Source organism: Zonotrichia leucophrys, chromosome 1, assembly GCF_028769735.1.
Source record: "Zonotrichia leucophrys gambelii isolate GWCS_2022_RI chromosome 1, RI_Zleu_2.0, whole genome shotgun sequence".
In the NCBI taxonomy this organism is placed as follows: Eukaryota; Metazoa; Chordata; class Aves; order Passeriformes; family Passerellidae; genus Zonotrichia; species Zonotrichia leucophrys.
In genome coordinates, this window is record NC_088169.1 from 29,665,409 (window position 1) to 29,681,373 (window position 15,965).

Sequence of the window (15,965 nt, forward strand, 5' to 3'; positions counted from 1 at the left end):
CATTATCCCTCAGAATAAGTACAAGCTCACTAAATTCAGGGTTAGATTTAGAAATGAACATTTCTTATCAGTCTCTATAGATTGTTTTCTCTATTGAAAGCACACCTGAAATTTCCCAGATGATAGGTTGCCCCAGGAGTGGAATACCATGCTGTGCTCCCCATTTTTGGATGAGATATTGCCATATTCTATTCAAAAGGCTCACATGCATTAATTGTTTTGGAGGAAATTACTTTTCACTCCAAAGTCAGAAAAATAGATGAGAAATTGGATTCTAGCTTCAACAAGTTTTGCTCACAGATCTGAAGAGTTTCCTTTCTATTTTTCATAAATAATGACGTATTCCACTACTGGGAAGACTCCCTTGCTTTTTGTTTGTGTTTAACTGCCACTTGTAAGAATTATGCAGACACATCAGTAGGAAAATTGCAGTTCTTCAATTGTGTTCAAAAAGCATGGGGATAGCTTTTCCTTATTATTGTTGGTCTAAAAAGCATTAGTATTGACTTACAGATGGCCACCTATGCTGGAAGCTTATGAAAGAATCTTAAATTGTGGAAAGATTATTCTAAATTTAGGGAAACATCAACTCCCTAATGCTAAAGGTGGAGTCATGCTGCTAAACATATTAGTATTTCTTAATTCAAACACCTGTTCTGCCTGAAAGATACATAAAAAAGCTCTTATTTATTGCTTGCATCTCCATTTCAGATTTAATCTCACTATAAATTCATCTCATGTTAATTTATGTGCAAACAAAGACACACACATTTTAAATATCCGAAATGCTGGAAATAAACTTATTTTTAATTTTGTGCTTGTTTTCCATTTGTCAACCAGCAAATGAAAGGACTGAATAAATCATGCACTAATTGCCAGCGGTGCTAAATTTAGTGTGAGATCTGGAATCCTTTTGATCAAAACCGCTGAATATGAAATCGTCCTCAGCTCTCTAGGCAACTTTATCCGCCTTTCTATTCTCCATCTGTCAGTCACCTGGGAATTTGTGAACTATTCCATATGTCAGGCTTGTCAATCACAATGGAATGTGGGAACTATCTGCCTACTGCATAGGAATTCTTGTTAAAAATTAATCTGCATTAAACTAGATGTTCTATATTTTGAATACCTTATTGTTTAGTGTTGCTAAACATTTTTACCTATATAAGGCTAATGAGAAATTATATTTGACATGATTATTTGGATATGTTTTTGCAAGATTTTTTATATACACATAGAAATTTTTTTTTTGCTAGTTCTGGAACACTTGGGAAATGTTGGTTTTTTCACCTATTTCACTTGTTATGAGTTTTCTCAATCAGTTCCTCAGGGTCTGGAATTTTAGATTCTTTTTCTTGGCCCAAAGGTGATTTTTGTCTCTAAAGAGGGGCAAGGAAGTTTGTTGCAGCCACCTTTGACTGGATAATTTTAGGGAGAGAAAATATATTCTCTCCCATCTCCTCCAAGTTGTTCTCTAAACTTGTTGAACAATTGAACCCAGAAAGTTTAAATGCATAATAAACAAAATAAGGACATGGACAGTTGTTTCATGAAATGATAAGTTGAGATAGCATCTATTTTAAAGAAATTTTATTTTAAAATTCTGTTGGCTTTCCCCATATTTTCATAAAGAATGATTTAAATATACTTTCTGTTACAATGTGGTGAGCTACAAACATATCTATTGAATCTTTTGCTATCAATAAATAACTGTGGATCACTCCTTCAATTAAATTTGAAATCACATAATTTTAAGTGTAATTAGCTCTAGTCAATAAATATTCCTTTCCAATAAATATTCCAAAAATTTGGATTCATGTTTGTGCTGTTGCATCACAAGCAATTGGGTTTGGTGGGTAAGGCACACCTTGCTGAACAGTTCTTATGGTGCCTCCTTTTCTTATTCTAGCCCTTTCCCCTCTTTGCCATGATTCTTGCTGAAGTTTTGGTTTTTTTTTCTGTCAGTCACCCATTTCCAGTGGTGCAGAGATTCATGTGGGAGGGGAGGTGAAATTCACCGGCTTTTCTTGCATACAAAGGGACACCCACTGAGAGCAGTGGCCTCCGATAACCAGGAGGGCCAAGGCAGCATCCTCCTGCCTTTAGCTGCTGCTCTGCTACACTTAAAATTAGTAATGCTCATATCCAAATCACCAAAATAATCAAGTTATCGCTGACAGAAATCCTGAATTTTGTACTCTTTCTCTTTTCTACTTCTGTGGCAGCAACATTGCACAACACATGTCATTTTTGCTTCTAATGTCCTCATTAAAAGAAAATGTAAAGCTTAGACATGTTTAAACTGTAAAATATATACATATTTTTCTGTATGTCATTTAAAATCAGGAAAATACCAAAATCAAATTTCTCCTTCATCTTCAATATATGGAAGAAATGCTTGAAGGTTATTTAAAGGATATTTACAAGCATAACTTACATACATTTTTAAAAAGATATTTATCATATGAAAAGGCAGATATGTGACAAAAAATGATGCTCCTCAGACTTATAATACATTCCTTGATAACTCTAAGTTAGGAACAAAAAATGGTATTCCACTGCAATGAATGCTAACACAAATAGCTTCTCTTATTAACTTCTGTCTTAGTATCTTTCTCTAAGGCACATAAGCATGAAATTTACATTTTATTTTAATTCTGACTGTGTTACTTTGAAGATTCATTTAAAAAAGTTATACTGTCCCTTTACAAAGTTTTAATGACTTGTATTTCACAGCCTCTCTCAGGAACCAAAGCCCAATTTTATGCTGTCTTCTACAAAGTCTACCTCTCTCTTCCTATTCTATACTTTTGACTATTAAGATTTTGAATATTTGTACAAACAGTACCACCTTCTTTTTTAGCAGTCTTCTGAACTTCTGTAATGTAGGAACTTCATAAATGCTTCTAAAAAATTTCAGTGCTTTTTAACCATGTCAGGAATTTAACTAATTTCTTCCACTATGGCTGTAACAGTATCATATTGTAATAAAGGTGTAATAGATAAAAAATTAAAAATAATAAACCAGCACACACATGTTACATAATAACACATACATACATAGCATATATATACATTACCTTGTAAATGCATGTAGTGCAATTGAAAACCATGTACTACAGACCCAGCTCAAAGGAAAGGAGTCTGCAGGAGCAAGGTTTGGTTTTAATCCCACTTCCACCTTGAAATTCAGTTTTTCCTGAGCTTTATTTTTTCTCCCTTTTAATGAGATTGGAACTCAGGAAAGAACTTTGCCTCTAATCCCATGACTACTTATATTTTTATTACAACCTCTCAGTTAGGACTCTACTTCAAGGCTTTCTGGAGAAAGAGATACATTGTGTTGCTTGGATAAAAGTATTGTACTACAGTGGCTTCTACAAAGAATCTCACTAGTCTGGAGGGAAATTATTTTTCTTTTCAGAGTCCAAGAACTTTTGTATGTATCAAACCATAGCTATCTCAAAAATTTGTCTCTTCACCTATGCATTACCTTCATGGCTTATTTTTATGTTGTCTTGAAAAGAGGATGGATGAGTCAGTGGGTGTCACCACCAGACACTGCTTTTACTGCTTTTCAAGGGAAAAATAGCAGGAGCAGTTGTTCCTTATATTGATTGACTAATCACTATTAGATGGTAAAAGCAACATGTGCATGCCTTTACCTCTAAATGCTAATGTTTTGAGGCAGAGCTAAAAAGGAAAATTAGGAACTAAAAAGAAAGCTAAAGCTGAGTGTCACTGGTGCATACAGGTGCATACATAAAGCACTAGGTGACTTAAGAGTTATCCTGGTTTTGGGTATCCCAAACCTGTTGGCTGACTGCAGGTAGGCACTGCAATTCTCTCTCTCCAGGCCCCACATGTAGCTCTATACCAGCCTTCAAAACAACTGATAGAGCCTGGAGAAAAGGCTCAAAAACAGCCCAGGCTCACACCAGCTGGCAAGCATATTTTGAAACATAAACTTTTTGGACACAAGAATTCCTTCCCTGATTGGTTGTTTTTTTTTCTTTTAATTTTCCAACAGAAAAGTAAAACAAAAACCCAAATCCCAAAATGGTTTTCAAAAGTTTGCTTTCAATTGCTAAATAATTTTAGCTCTTCAAAATATACTTTGCATTGAGGATTGTTCTCCCTAGAACATCAGACAGCTCCCAAACACTGAGGAAGACGATCTGCTCCTCACCTTGATGTCACCTGCTTCTTCAAAGTCTGCAGAGATGTGATTGTCCTTCTCTGACATCATTGCTCTGTCCCAGTGTGCCTGGATCAGGAACCAGGTGAAGAATCAACAGTCAATGAAATGTATTAAACATTTTAAAATGTTTATATATTAGCACATTAAAAATAAACACACAATATTAACAGAACCATTCTATGCTGTCTTGAAATTTCAACTTGATATATGCATTTATGTATATTTTATAGATACATATGTATTTATTATTATCTATCTATGTATCTATGTTTCTATATGTATCTGTACCTATATGTATGTATACACACATATACCGTCACAGGTATTTTATTTTCAATTGCAACATATATGTTATAGAACCGCTTTCAATATTTTCCATTCAGATACTCCAATGGGTAAGAGGGTAAGCATGTAGAAAAAGAATTTGAACAACCTAGAACTGCAAAGGCAGTTGTTCCTTTTTGATTTAGTGTGGTGCCAAAAAATTATAGCAAAGTAAGGTGAGCTGCAGGGGGAATAAAGGAGAGATCCAAGTTTCAGCAACCTCTTCCTTTAGAGTGCTGCCCTAGAGTGGTAAACCTAGCATAGTTTTGTCTTGGCTCTTAATTGTAAGACTGTGAGTTTGGTGAGGGAAGACTTTTAATGAAAGAATAATTACTGTTTTGAGAGATACCAGGAGTTCTAAAGGCTCTATTTAGGAAAGACAGCAAGAAAAAAGAGAAGCTTAAAGGTGCTATGTCTGATTTTAGCAGTTTTTCTTCCTATTCCTTACAGTAGAAAATTTTCTGTGATGGCTGTATTTCCACGTCTGTGTGCTTTGGGTGTAGCAAATTATCCATGAAACTGCTGATTTACTCTGAATTAAGAGAAAAGCAGATTTATGACAGTACAGCTGTTAATATATTTCCCTTTTATTGTGATTAGCCAAGACAAATATTTTTTCAAAAAGAGAGGAAATTATCTATCTATAGAAAATGAGAGATGTCCTTAATAGAAAGATAACCCATCTTCTGAAGTTTATGCCCAAGAATATAATGTCCTTCATATTAATTTTTTTCCTACACTCATGAAAAAAAAGTCATTCTGTGTTGCTAAAAAGCATGTTATCTATATTGAAGCCACAGAGGCAATATCCAGCCATTTTATATCATTTTATCAGGATATTGGGGCACTAAAAGAAGTCAATTAATGAAGTGTTGTATTTTTTTCTGCCTTAGTTTTTTTCTTTCTCATCTTGCCCTTGCTTCTTTGAAAAACTGGAAAAAAAATAATATTAATAATAACAACAACAATAATAATCACACCCACACACCCACTCCCCAATATAAGTTATTGGATATATCTTTTCCTGATTTGTAATCTTGTTGTGTACTGTAACTTTAAGAGAAATCAATAATTCTATCTGTGGCCATCAAATTTTTTTGATTTTTAGGTGGGGCATGGACATGCACAAACACATCTACACTCACGCAACATGGTCAATATTAAAAGCTGGCCTTTGCCAAGCAGTTCAGTGTTGACCAGGAAAGTGTGAATTCTGAGTATAAGGGAAAGCCATGCTTAGTCTTGCTTTGGTTTTGATGACCCATGTATTTCAAAATATACCAGTAATAAACTTTTTAGCAGCCTCTTTTTTTTTCACTTCTCTTTGCTACCCAAGGATGACTTAAGCCTTGTGCTGCTGCCTAGCATAAATCTCTTCCTGCTCCTTCCCCTGACTTCCAGCAATGAGTAAGTATCACTTCAGCTTCTGGCTGATCACAGCTGACTGGCATCCAGGACAGAAGGGTCTCTCCCTCTCAGAGACCACATGAAGATACACTTCAATATGAAAGGTCAAGCAGTCATACTGAGCTTTCTTACTATCAGCCATCTTCAAATAAAAATTAGAAGGTGCTTAACCTGCTTCCTTCACTGCTCTTGCCTTCCACTTGAGACTGGAAGCTTTTGCCCTCACTGGTGTGGAGATTTTTGGGAGACAGCTATTCATCAGCCCTCAGCCCAATCCCAGAGACAGTCCTTCCTCTCCATTCACAGTAATAGGCTTAAGAAAATGATCTGAGCAGCACTTGCCTTCTCCAGTTGTGAAGGGTGGACTCTCTGGCTCATATTACATCATTTGCAATACACAGCTCTTCCTCTGTAAATCAACTGAAAAAGGAGCTTCACTTTCAGGGAAATATCCAGGTTTGAAGCTGACTTATGGCTGTTTTTATTTATTTATTTATTTATCTGTTTTGGACGCAGGTTATCTTGTGTTGTTTTGGTTGGGCTTTTTTTTTTTTTTTTGAACAGTGGAAGAGCACTAAAGCAGTACTTTGAAAAATGTTACAAGGTATAAATAGCACTGCTGAGAGCAGAACACAGGCTTTGTTGTGTTATCACACAGCAGATCCAACAATATACTACAGATCCATATTGTCAACTGAAATGGAAAACAGTTCAACAAGAATGCTTCTTAGGAAAACTACCCAATTTACTCATGTGTGTCTCAAGGCCAAAGCATCTTATCTTTGCACAAATCATTCTTCTGTAGTGAGTAACAGCAATACTTCAAGTGGTTTTCTGTTGTGTGTCATAACAGGCTTTCTATTGATGTCGCTAAAAAAAAAAAAAAAGCTGTACCATGATTTTAAACTAGAAAGCGGTACACAGTTTTAGTCTAGAAGAAAAAAAGTTGTATAACAGATATTTTATCGGTATTAAGCTCACAGAACCTGAACAAATATGTGTTTTCTATATTAGCAATTATGTTTTTATTCTTTCATTATAAACTGTAAGGTTGAACCTTTTACTGCACTCTTTGTTAGCCTGGGGATTTTTTTTTATTTTTGAGGTTAATTTTATCAGAGAGAGCAAATCTTCCCACATCAATGGAAGAAAAGTATTCAGCCAATAGTGATCACTTTTTATTGTGCAATCATTACTCAGTTACTCTAGTCAATGCACAGATATTGGCTCAAGTATACAAGGCCAATTAAAATAGGAACACTGGCAAGAAAACATAATGATACTTCCTTCAATTTATTAGTTACGGTAAATGGCTTACAACAAACCAAAAAGCCAGTAACATTCTGAGATAGATCCATTGCTTCTGTACTGTGGATAATTAAGTCTTTTGGTGGGAATTTGTTCATAGGACTGATATACAATTAGACAAATTTGTTCACATATCATGTTTCATTGAAGTCTGTATGAGTCTTCTCTGCTTGGCAATGGGTCCTGATCCTAGATGCTTTTATGCCTGATTAATTGTCAATATTAGGCAGGAGTTTGCTCATTAGCTCCTAGCAGGGCACATCTCAAATTGCAGTAAGCTCCATTTAGAAATGATATGCTAACTGTTAATAAACTGCATGGGTTGCATGTGTGTGTGAATCTCAGCTGACTATATGTGTATACATGTACTCATATATTATGCATGAATACACACACATAAACATGTACATTCATATATGTGTGTGTGTGTGTGTGTGTGTATATATATATATATATATATACACACATGTATATACATAAGTTAGCTCCATGAAGGAAGGAAATAAATACAAATTATTCCCCTGTACACAAGTTGTGGCTGCAAGTGCTGCTAACTTATTCAGGGCTCCCTAGTGAATAAAAACATCCCAACATAAATTTACTGTGTATTATTCATGCTACATTTTAAGTTTTCAATCTGTCATGTCAACTGCTTTAAATCATATCTAAACCAATGTGCTAAACAGACATCACTTTTAAACAAAAGGAAGTAAATTAAAGAACATCTTGCTGTACAACAGACATTTGTTTTGTACATTCATTTTCCAAGGACTTCGTTTCTTGATCAAGAGAGATAGAAGGTTGACAGAGAAGTAACTGATAATGCAAACTATTTTTTTCCAGATCAATTTTACCTCCTAACTAGTAATACTGCTGTGCTCAACAATTCAGCCTCAATGATAAAATCTGACTATTCCCAGATCATAAAGCACTTATCATGTCTAAAAGTAAATATGCTTTATTAACATAATTGTTTCTGCTCCTAATTTTTAAAACCCTCCTGTCAGCTGAAGATGAAGTTTTTATGACAGTATTAGTAAAAGTCTTTGTCCATGAAGCTCATGGGAACCAACAGGAAGTTACAAAGAGAATCAGCAAACTTCCCATCGTAAAAGATGATGTGTGTTGAGCATGAGGACCAAGAAAGAAACCCTGTAAAAGTAAAAAAACCCACCAAAACAAACATGGCCTATTTCAGCCTCAGGTGTGAAGGAACAAAGGTGTGGAAGTAATAGTAAGGGCTAGTATTTAGGTATAAAACCATGAACAAAAGCAGTGATCTAGCTGGTTTTATTCTTCAATGAGACAATGCTGCCTCCACATTCTCTGGTGCTGTAACTACATTTCAGAGATGACAATGAGATACTTTCATCAGGAGATCTTCTGTCTTCACAGTACCAACTGCGAGTTGTTACTCACAGTGCTCAAACGTGAGAAAGGGTTGTTTGTGTGTTTTTTCATGCAATCTCAGCAAGAACCAAAGATTACCAAACTGAATGAATACAACACATAAACCTTGTGTTAATCAAAAAAAGACTACAGAAATATGAATATAAATAACTATGCAGATCTCTGTTGGAAAGTACATGAAAAGACAAAAAAAATGTAAAGAAATGGCCTTTCAGAATACCCAGCACAAACCAAATACTGCTTTGATTCGTTTTTACAGTATTTTTCAGATGTAGATTTCCAGCATCAACAATAAAGTGTATTGACTCACATTTCAGTACCTTCAGTTTATGAAACCCAAGCTATCTTGATAATAGCATGAGGAGTTGAACATTTAAAGGTCTATAATGAGTTCTCACATGCTAACACAAGATCAAACATGTTTTGAATATGGTTCTCTCAAACAAGGGTCATTAATATGTTACTCAGACATCTCTTAAGGCAAGCAACTGCAGCAGATTGCACTCCCAGGCAGAGCTTACCAAACTTGAGAATAAGTAAGGTGCTGTGGTTATCTCTGACACTGAAGCAGTTAAAATGTCATTTTTCAAGACTATTTGGTTTGAGGTAAAACTAATACAAATCAATTATTTTCTTAATTTAAACTGGCTATTTCTTTGCTTTAAACTTTAAATTTTGCAGCTCCTATGACACTGAAGGAACTTACTTGTGCGTAATGCAAAAATATGGGGTATGATTTTTGATTTTACAGAGAAAACCTTTCCTGATAATTGTCAAAGAATACAAGACAGTATTTTGGTGACAGAGAAAATGTGCCTAGACTGGAAACTCACAAGTGTCCAGTGACCTTCCCCCCATGGTCCTTCCATCCCTTCACACTAAAAACAGATGAGTCACAGCACAGTTTTGGCACAAAGAGGGATCAAGCCACATCTGTTGAGGAGCAAGCTAGAGAGTGGTGAACATTTCATAAATTAAGGTCTTTACAGACTATGAAGAAGCTGGAATCTAAGAGATTACTAAAACCTCATTTGAGTTTTAATCTAAGGATTAATCTAAAACTGTGACTAATGCACTTTGGGGGCTTAATGTTCCACCAGTTATGTTAAAGCATATGCTAAAATTTACATGATCAAGAATATGTCTAAATATTGCACTAATAGGAGTTGGTCACTGCTGAGAAAACGTGTAGAGGGAATTAACTAATTATGGGGGAAAGCTTCCTTCAGTGAAATTCATTGTGGAAAAAGTTTAATCTTTTCCTTCATAATATCAAAAGGGAGTCCCACATTCAACCACAATGTGACGACTAAGCATGGAAAGCATGCCTCTTTACCCATGATAGTCACATGAGGATTCTGCATTTTTGGTGACTAAAATAACATGAAACCTTTCAACATCTCTAACCTACAACTTCAGAGGAAGAGGTTTACAGGATACACTTTGAAAGACATTCTGTTTTCAAGGAAGTGTTGGATGCCTTTGAAATCATGAAAATTTAAGAAGTTTCAAGTAAGGTACTATAATCTCTCTCTTTCTCTAACAGACTGTTGTCTGAACTTTTCTGTTCCTAAACTTTTAATAAACCTTATATTGGGACCTTGGCGTCATTAAAACATTTTTTTTCAGAATGCCACAGTTAGGTTAATGCACATTAATCTGTTTTAAAGACAGATATTACATTTTAGGTGGTTCTTAGCTCACTCAAAATGATGCTGATTTGCTGGTGTATATAGACAATGCAAATAAGGTTGATTAATAGATGCAAAATAGCAGGTAGTGTTCATCCTTTACAAAATAACTTGTAATTTTTAAAATTTGCTCTGCAGAGCAGCAGAGATAATAACTTTGTCCATGTCCATATGGAGAAGCCTTCTGTTTCCTAATACCTGACACACTTTAACACTTCAGGGTTCACTATAAAGCAGAACATGTTTCTGCATTAAAGGAACAGCAATCCACAAAGTAAATTATTCATTTATCATACTTAGCCCTGTTTCAGCACAAAAGCTTTTATGATGACATACCTGCTCTCAAATTCCTAGTTCTAGGGTTGTAAAACCAGATCGTCTGTCATGATTGTCATCATTACTGTCATGACATGATGGTCATTACAACACGAGAAGAAAGGAATATTCTCAGAAATTCCTTAGGCAAAGAATAAAGTCTTGAGCAATAGAAAGACAAAACATTAACCCTAAACCTGAGGCTGTTTCAAAAAGCCTTTGGAGAAAAGAAGGATAAGTTCAAAAGAAGGATGAGTTTTCTCCACCTTGGCTGGTGGTAAAATAAGCCTAACTTCAACTCTTTGCATGATCAGCACTGAAGGAGACTTAAAAAAATAGAAGTGGCAAGGGTCAAGACTAGCTGGGTCTTTCATCTTCATCCCTGATCTTCTCCATTGATTTGGGAACTTGAAATACCTACTGCAGGATAATGACCGGTCCCCTAGAGGCATAATATTTTTAAGATGTGAAGGTTGCTACTCCTCATCTTCCTCTTTAAAAAAAAAGAAAAAGTCAAAGGTTCTTGAATCAGATGACTTGTTGACAGCAAACATGGTATTTGAATTTTAAGCACATCAGAGAAACACAGTGAGTTTTGCCTTAAGAAATATGGAAGACAAATATGTAACTATAGAGCACTGGAGTATAGAGCCCTGTGCTTTCCAGCAGAGCGAAGCATTAGGTATAGAAGGCTGGGTGAAACAAGCTGATTTTTGGTGCTAAGCATCAGCAGCTGCCCACTAACTGTAAGGTAAGTTCCAATACAACCAGCTGTGCATGCTCAGCCAGCACGAAATATCCTGAACAGGAAAACTTTCACATTTCAAATGCATCTGAATGGAGTCTGGGGAGAGGGAAAGAAACAAAAACCAAAGAGAAAATTAGAAAAAAGGAAGCAATCATGAACTTGTCTCTCATCTCAAGTAGACACCCTTTTCTGATGTGGTTCAGCACCAAGAGGAGAGGTGAGTGTCCCCCCGATAGGAATGTTTGCTGGCCACATAAAAGACTGGAGGGTCCAGATGCAAGACCACAGCTGATTAATGCCTTCGCCTGAAGAAACATATTTGTTTCTGTTGAATACTCCTAGTGAATTATGTTTCCAGAAAGCCAAAGTACAGCAAAAACCCAGATCATCTCCACGCCTACAAAAATTTAAATAACTTCTATTAAATACTTTAATACTAGTATTTTCCGTCCACCTAAGTCAATAAGAAGGATTATCTGCACTAATAAGAGTCCATGAAGAGATATAACATTTTTCCGCAAACTACAAGAAACTGAAGCAAAGAATCAGGAGAAAAACAGTGAAAGTGCTACAGTTAAATCTGTGGTTGAGCTTACCAAAATGCTCAGAGAGTTATGATAGTTCATGGACTTTCAGATACTGTGTTTCATGTCAAGAGGGATCCACTCACAATCATTTTACAAAAAAATTATTTGAAATTGGAGATGGCTGACATGGATGGCAGGAATTTGGTTTTTTTTGTATTTTTTTATTTTTTATTTTTCCATTCAGGCATCATTCTCTTAGCTTTAAAATTAATCATAAGCAGTGAGCAAACCCAATAGTTTTCTAAAGAAAAATTCAACAATGACTGAAAAAGCTCAGCCAGGAACTGATTTAAATTATTCTTGCCAAAAAGTGAAAAAACACGCTCCTGCTGTAACTGGATACTGAATTTAAAAACACAATAATAATTTTCTTCTAAGGGGGGAGGGAACTTAGACCAACATATATAGGGGAAAAATCTTTTAGAGTGGTTTAAAGAAAATGTCACCTACATTTTTGGAAACAGAGCTGACAACATTTTCATGATTAATAAACTTTCACATGGCAATGGCTGCTCTTTCAAAGATAGGTTGCACAATCAAAACACCCACAGCACTTTCTGGCTCCAGAGGTTTCCAAAACTCGCTGACTTGGTTCTCAAGTAGTTTTTGCCTTTCCTCTTCTCAGGTCAAAGATACAAGTGGGCAGGACAAGTTTACAGTGCTTCTTTGTGGGCTACTATGTCTGAAATGCCTCTCTTTCTGGGAAGGAGGTTAATGAGTGAGAAAAAAGAGAGACTGAACTAATTTATAATGATAACAATAAACAGGAACATAATTTCAAAATCCAAACCTCATCTAAACTGCTTAGGGATTTTAAGTTCTTTAGTATTTTATCAGTATTATCAGCTGTACTTTTGTACTGTAAAGTTATTTTTAAGCCAAAGTGGAAGATAAAATTGTAAGATAAATACTCAAATGAAAAGAAGGGAGACCTAGAAATCTCTTGAGAGTCAATTGTTAAGACCCTTTTTTGTAGTACTAACAAATAAAATTTTCTCAGTAAGTTTGCCAAAATACTCATAGGCTTTAATTCATATAAACAGAGCCTTCTCCAGTTTAAATTGAAAAGTACATAGGCATACTCAGGCATATTTCATCCTTCTTTCCACATTCATTGCTGCTTTTGTAGCTCCAACACAGTGAGTGGGGGCCCAATGTATCTATTAGTGGTGAAACCACAATTCCAAATTCCAGTAAAGACACTGAAGCCGAGCAAAATTTGTCATTGTAGAAATTTTGAGTGGGTCCTTATGAAATCCAAGCATATTATGTACAGCTCCTTTGACCTCTCCAGAATTTCTTCAGTTTCACCCTGTTGGAGCAGAAGTAAAGATTTTCCATTATTTTTTTTTCTCTCTCCAGTTATTTATGATTCATTGTCTACCATGACAAAACAGTAGTTCCCAAAGAAGAATTCTTCTTTGCCTTTCTTTCCATTCTTCAGTTGCACAGGATATAACATTTTCTGAAGATCTTACATCCTTGTGCTGGATCTAGTAGAATGGTCTCACCACATCTGCATAGGTAGAGAAAACTCATTTCTGAAAGCGCGGCTCGCTTTCTTTCTCTTTCTTTCTTTCTTTCTTTCTTTCTTTCTTTCTTTCTTTCTTTCTTTCTTTCTTTCTTTCTTTCTTTCTTTCTTTCTTTCTTTCTTTCTTTCTTTCTTTCTTTCTTTCTTTCTTTCTTTCTTTCTTTTCTTTCTCTCTTTCTTTCTCTCTCTCTTTCTTTCTTTCTTTCTTTCTTTCTTTCTTTCTTTCTTTCTTTCTTTCTTTCTTTCTTCTTTCTTTCTTTCTTTCTTTCTTTCTTTCTTTCTTTCTTTCTTTCTTTCTTTCTTTCTTCTCTTTCTCTCTTTCTCTCTTTCTCTCTTCTTTCTTTCTTTCTTTCTTTCTTTCTTTCTTTCTTTCTTTCTTCTTTCTTCTTTCTCTCTTTCTCTCTTTCTCTCTTTCTCTCTCTTTCTCTCTTTCTCTCTTTCTCTCTTTCTCTTCTTCTTCTCTTCTTTCTTTCTTTCTTTCTTTCTTTCTTTCTTTCTTTCTTTCTTTCTTTTTCTTTCTTTCTTTCTTTCTTTCTTTCTTTCTCTCTTTCTTTCTTTCTCTCTTTCTTTCTCTCTTTCTCTCTTTCTTTCTCTCTTTCTCTCTCTCTTTCTCTCTCTCTTTCTCTCTCTCTCTCCCCCCCCCCCCAGGATATTGAATGTACTTTATGTTTTATTTCAAAATTATGAAATCAGGAGAGAAGCAATCCAAATAAGTCACTCCTCAAAAAAGAGAGGAATAAACTAATGCACATTACCTCAAGATTACCCCACTGTTTTAATCTTATATATGTAGAGATAAAAACAGTATCTATTTATCTTAAGAATTTCCTGATGAAAAACGAATATAGCAAATCTCAAATACATGTAGCAATGAGAAAAATCTGGGATGTAAATTCCAGTGACTGCTTTACATTCAATACACTCCTTTACTATTTGCTTCTCAGATTTTGTTTATCCTGTTTTCTGCAACTTTTACCACGTGGAGCTTTCTTTCACTTCTTTATAAATTAGTCACTTGAGGTGAACCAGGCTGTTATCAAACACTCCTACCCAGGGGCTAGTGCAATGCAGTACTTCCTTGGGAACACCACCAAGAGGACCCAGGCTCTGGGAGTCACATCAGGGGGCAGTTTGGGCACTCACTTCTCTCTCTGTGCTGGGCTCAGTCAGCAGAGATACTGGCATCCTGATGAGGACACAGGTTGTTTTCCTGTGGCTTTTCCCCTGAGCAGCCCAGACATGGTGGGAATTGCATAGAGGCTGCTGCTCCAGCTGCAGATGTTGGAGCTGAACAAGCATTCACAAGTGACACACTCAATCACTTAGTCATGCTGACTAGTGGAAGGGTCAGACAATAATCTGACCTTTGAGGAGTAGCTATTAAAACAAGGAGGTCAAACCCATCCATTTCCAGAAACAGTCATAGTAGTATACAAAAGATGTTCAGCTGGATTGTGCAGTGGATTGTGTCCTTAAGTCCTTCCAACATACGGACAACATGTAGTTACCACTGGAAGAATCTCCTCAGTACCCCCTTCACAGAATCCCACAACTAGACTAGCGTTTTTCATGAAGAATACTATTTATGGAGGATAGTTAATAAACTTATTTTACTAATTAATTTCCTTTTCCTGGGAGAGGCAAGCATAAGCAACAAACCTAGATGCCATTTTGCACAGAAAACCACAGGTGCTCCAGAAAGAGAAGAGCTCCATCGATGGGCCACAGAGCAGTGTGGTGAGACCAATTTGGGGATCTTGTGAGAGGACAGACAACCAGTCATTGCTAGTTCCTCTCCTCGAACCTCACCTAACACAGATGAGTAATAGCCAGATATTACTGGTGCCATAGAGAAAACAAGGTGGTGCATTTGTTGAATGCCAGAGATGCTGCCCAGCTCTTCACTCCAGCAGAGTTTCAGGGAAAGCTCTAACTCTAAAGACCACAGAACTGGCTTTTCAAAGTCATGATTCATGCACATCAACTAGGAAAAGTAGGACACAACACATGCTTCTGTTCTAAAGGACTTCAGTGCCAAGACACAGTGATCTCTGACCTTTCTCAAATTGTAAAGTAACTGTTGGTTTTTGTTTTCCTTGATGTCCCTTTAGGTCTGAAGAATTAGAATTTAATGGCAGTCTCAAGCAGATGTAGATAATGACACTGTGACAGAGCTACTATTTTCAGAACTGTCTTTTGAAAACATTTTTTAATTTCAAACACATATTTAAATATATATATATATATATATATATATATATATATATATGTACACATGCACAGACAGAGGAAGCAGGCTATCCAAACTTTAATGAAATTTGGCTATTTCTCTTCAGGCTAAAGAAGAAAATGATTTTTTTTTTTTCTTTGTGTTTAGATATTCATCTGAGCCTCTGAGAGAGAGAGGATAATCTGGAGTTTCATAGAGTTTGTGGTCCCAACT

The 15,965-nt window shown here is 35.8% G+C and overlaps 1 long non-coding RNA gene across 1 annotated transcript in view; it reads right to left on the reverse strand.

Moving 5' to 3' along the window:
- Positions 1–4,189: 4,189 nt before the first annotated feature.
- LOC135447806 (uncharacterized) overlaps positions 4,190–15,965 on the reverse strand; it is an 84,796-nt gene continuing 73,020 nt past the window's right edge. Inside the window, exon 3 of the long non-coding RNA XR_010440330.1 lies at positions 4,190–4,267. This is a non-coding gene — a long non-coding RNA (uncharacterized LOC135447806). The remainder of the gene's footprint in view (positions 4,268–15,965) is intronic.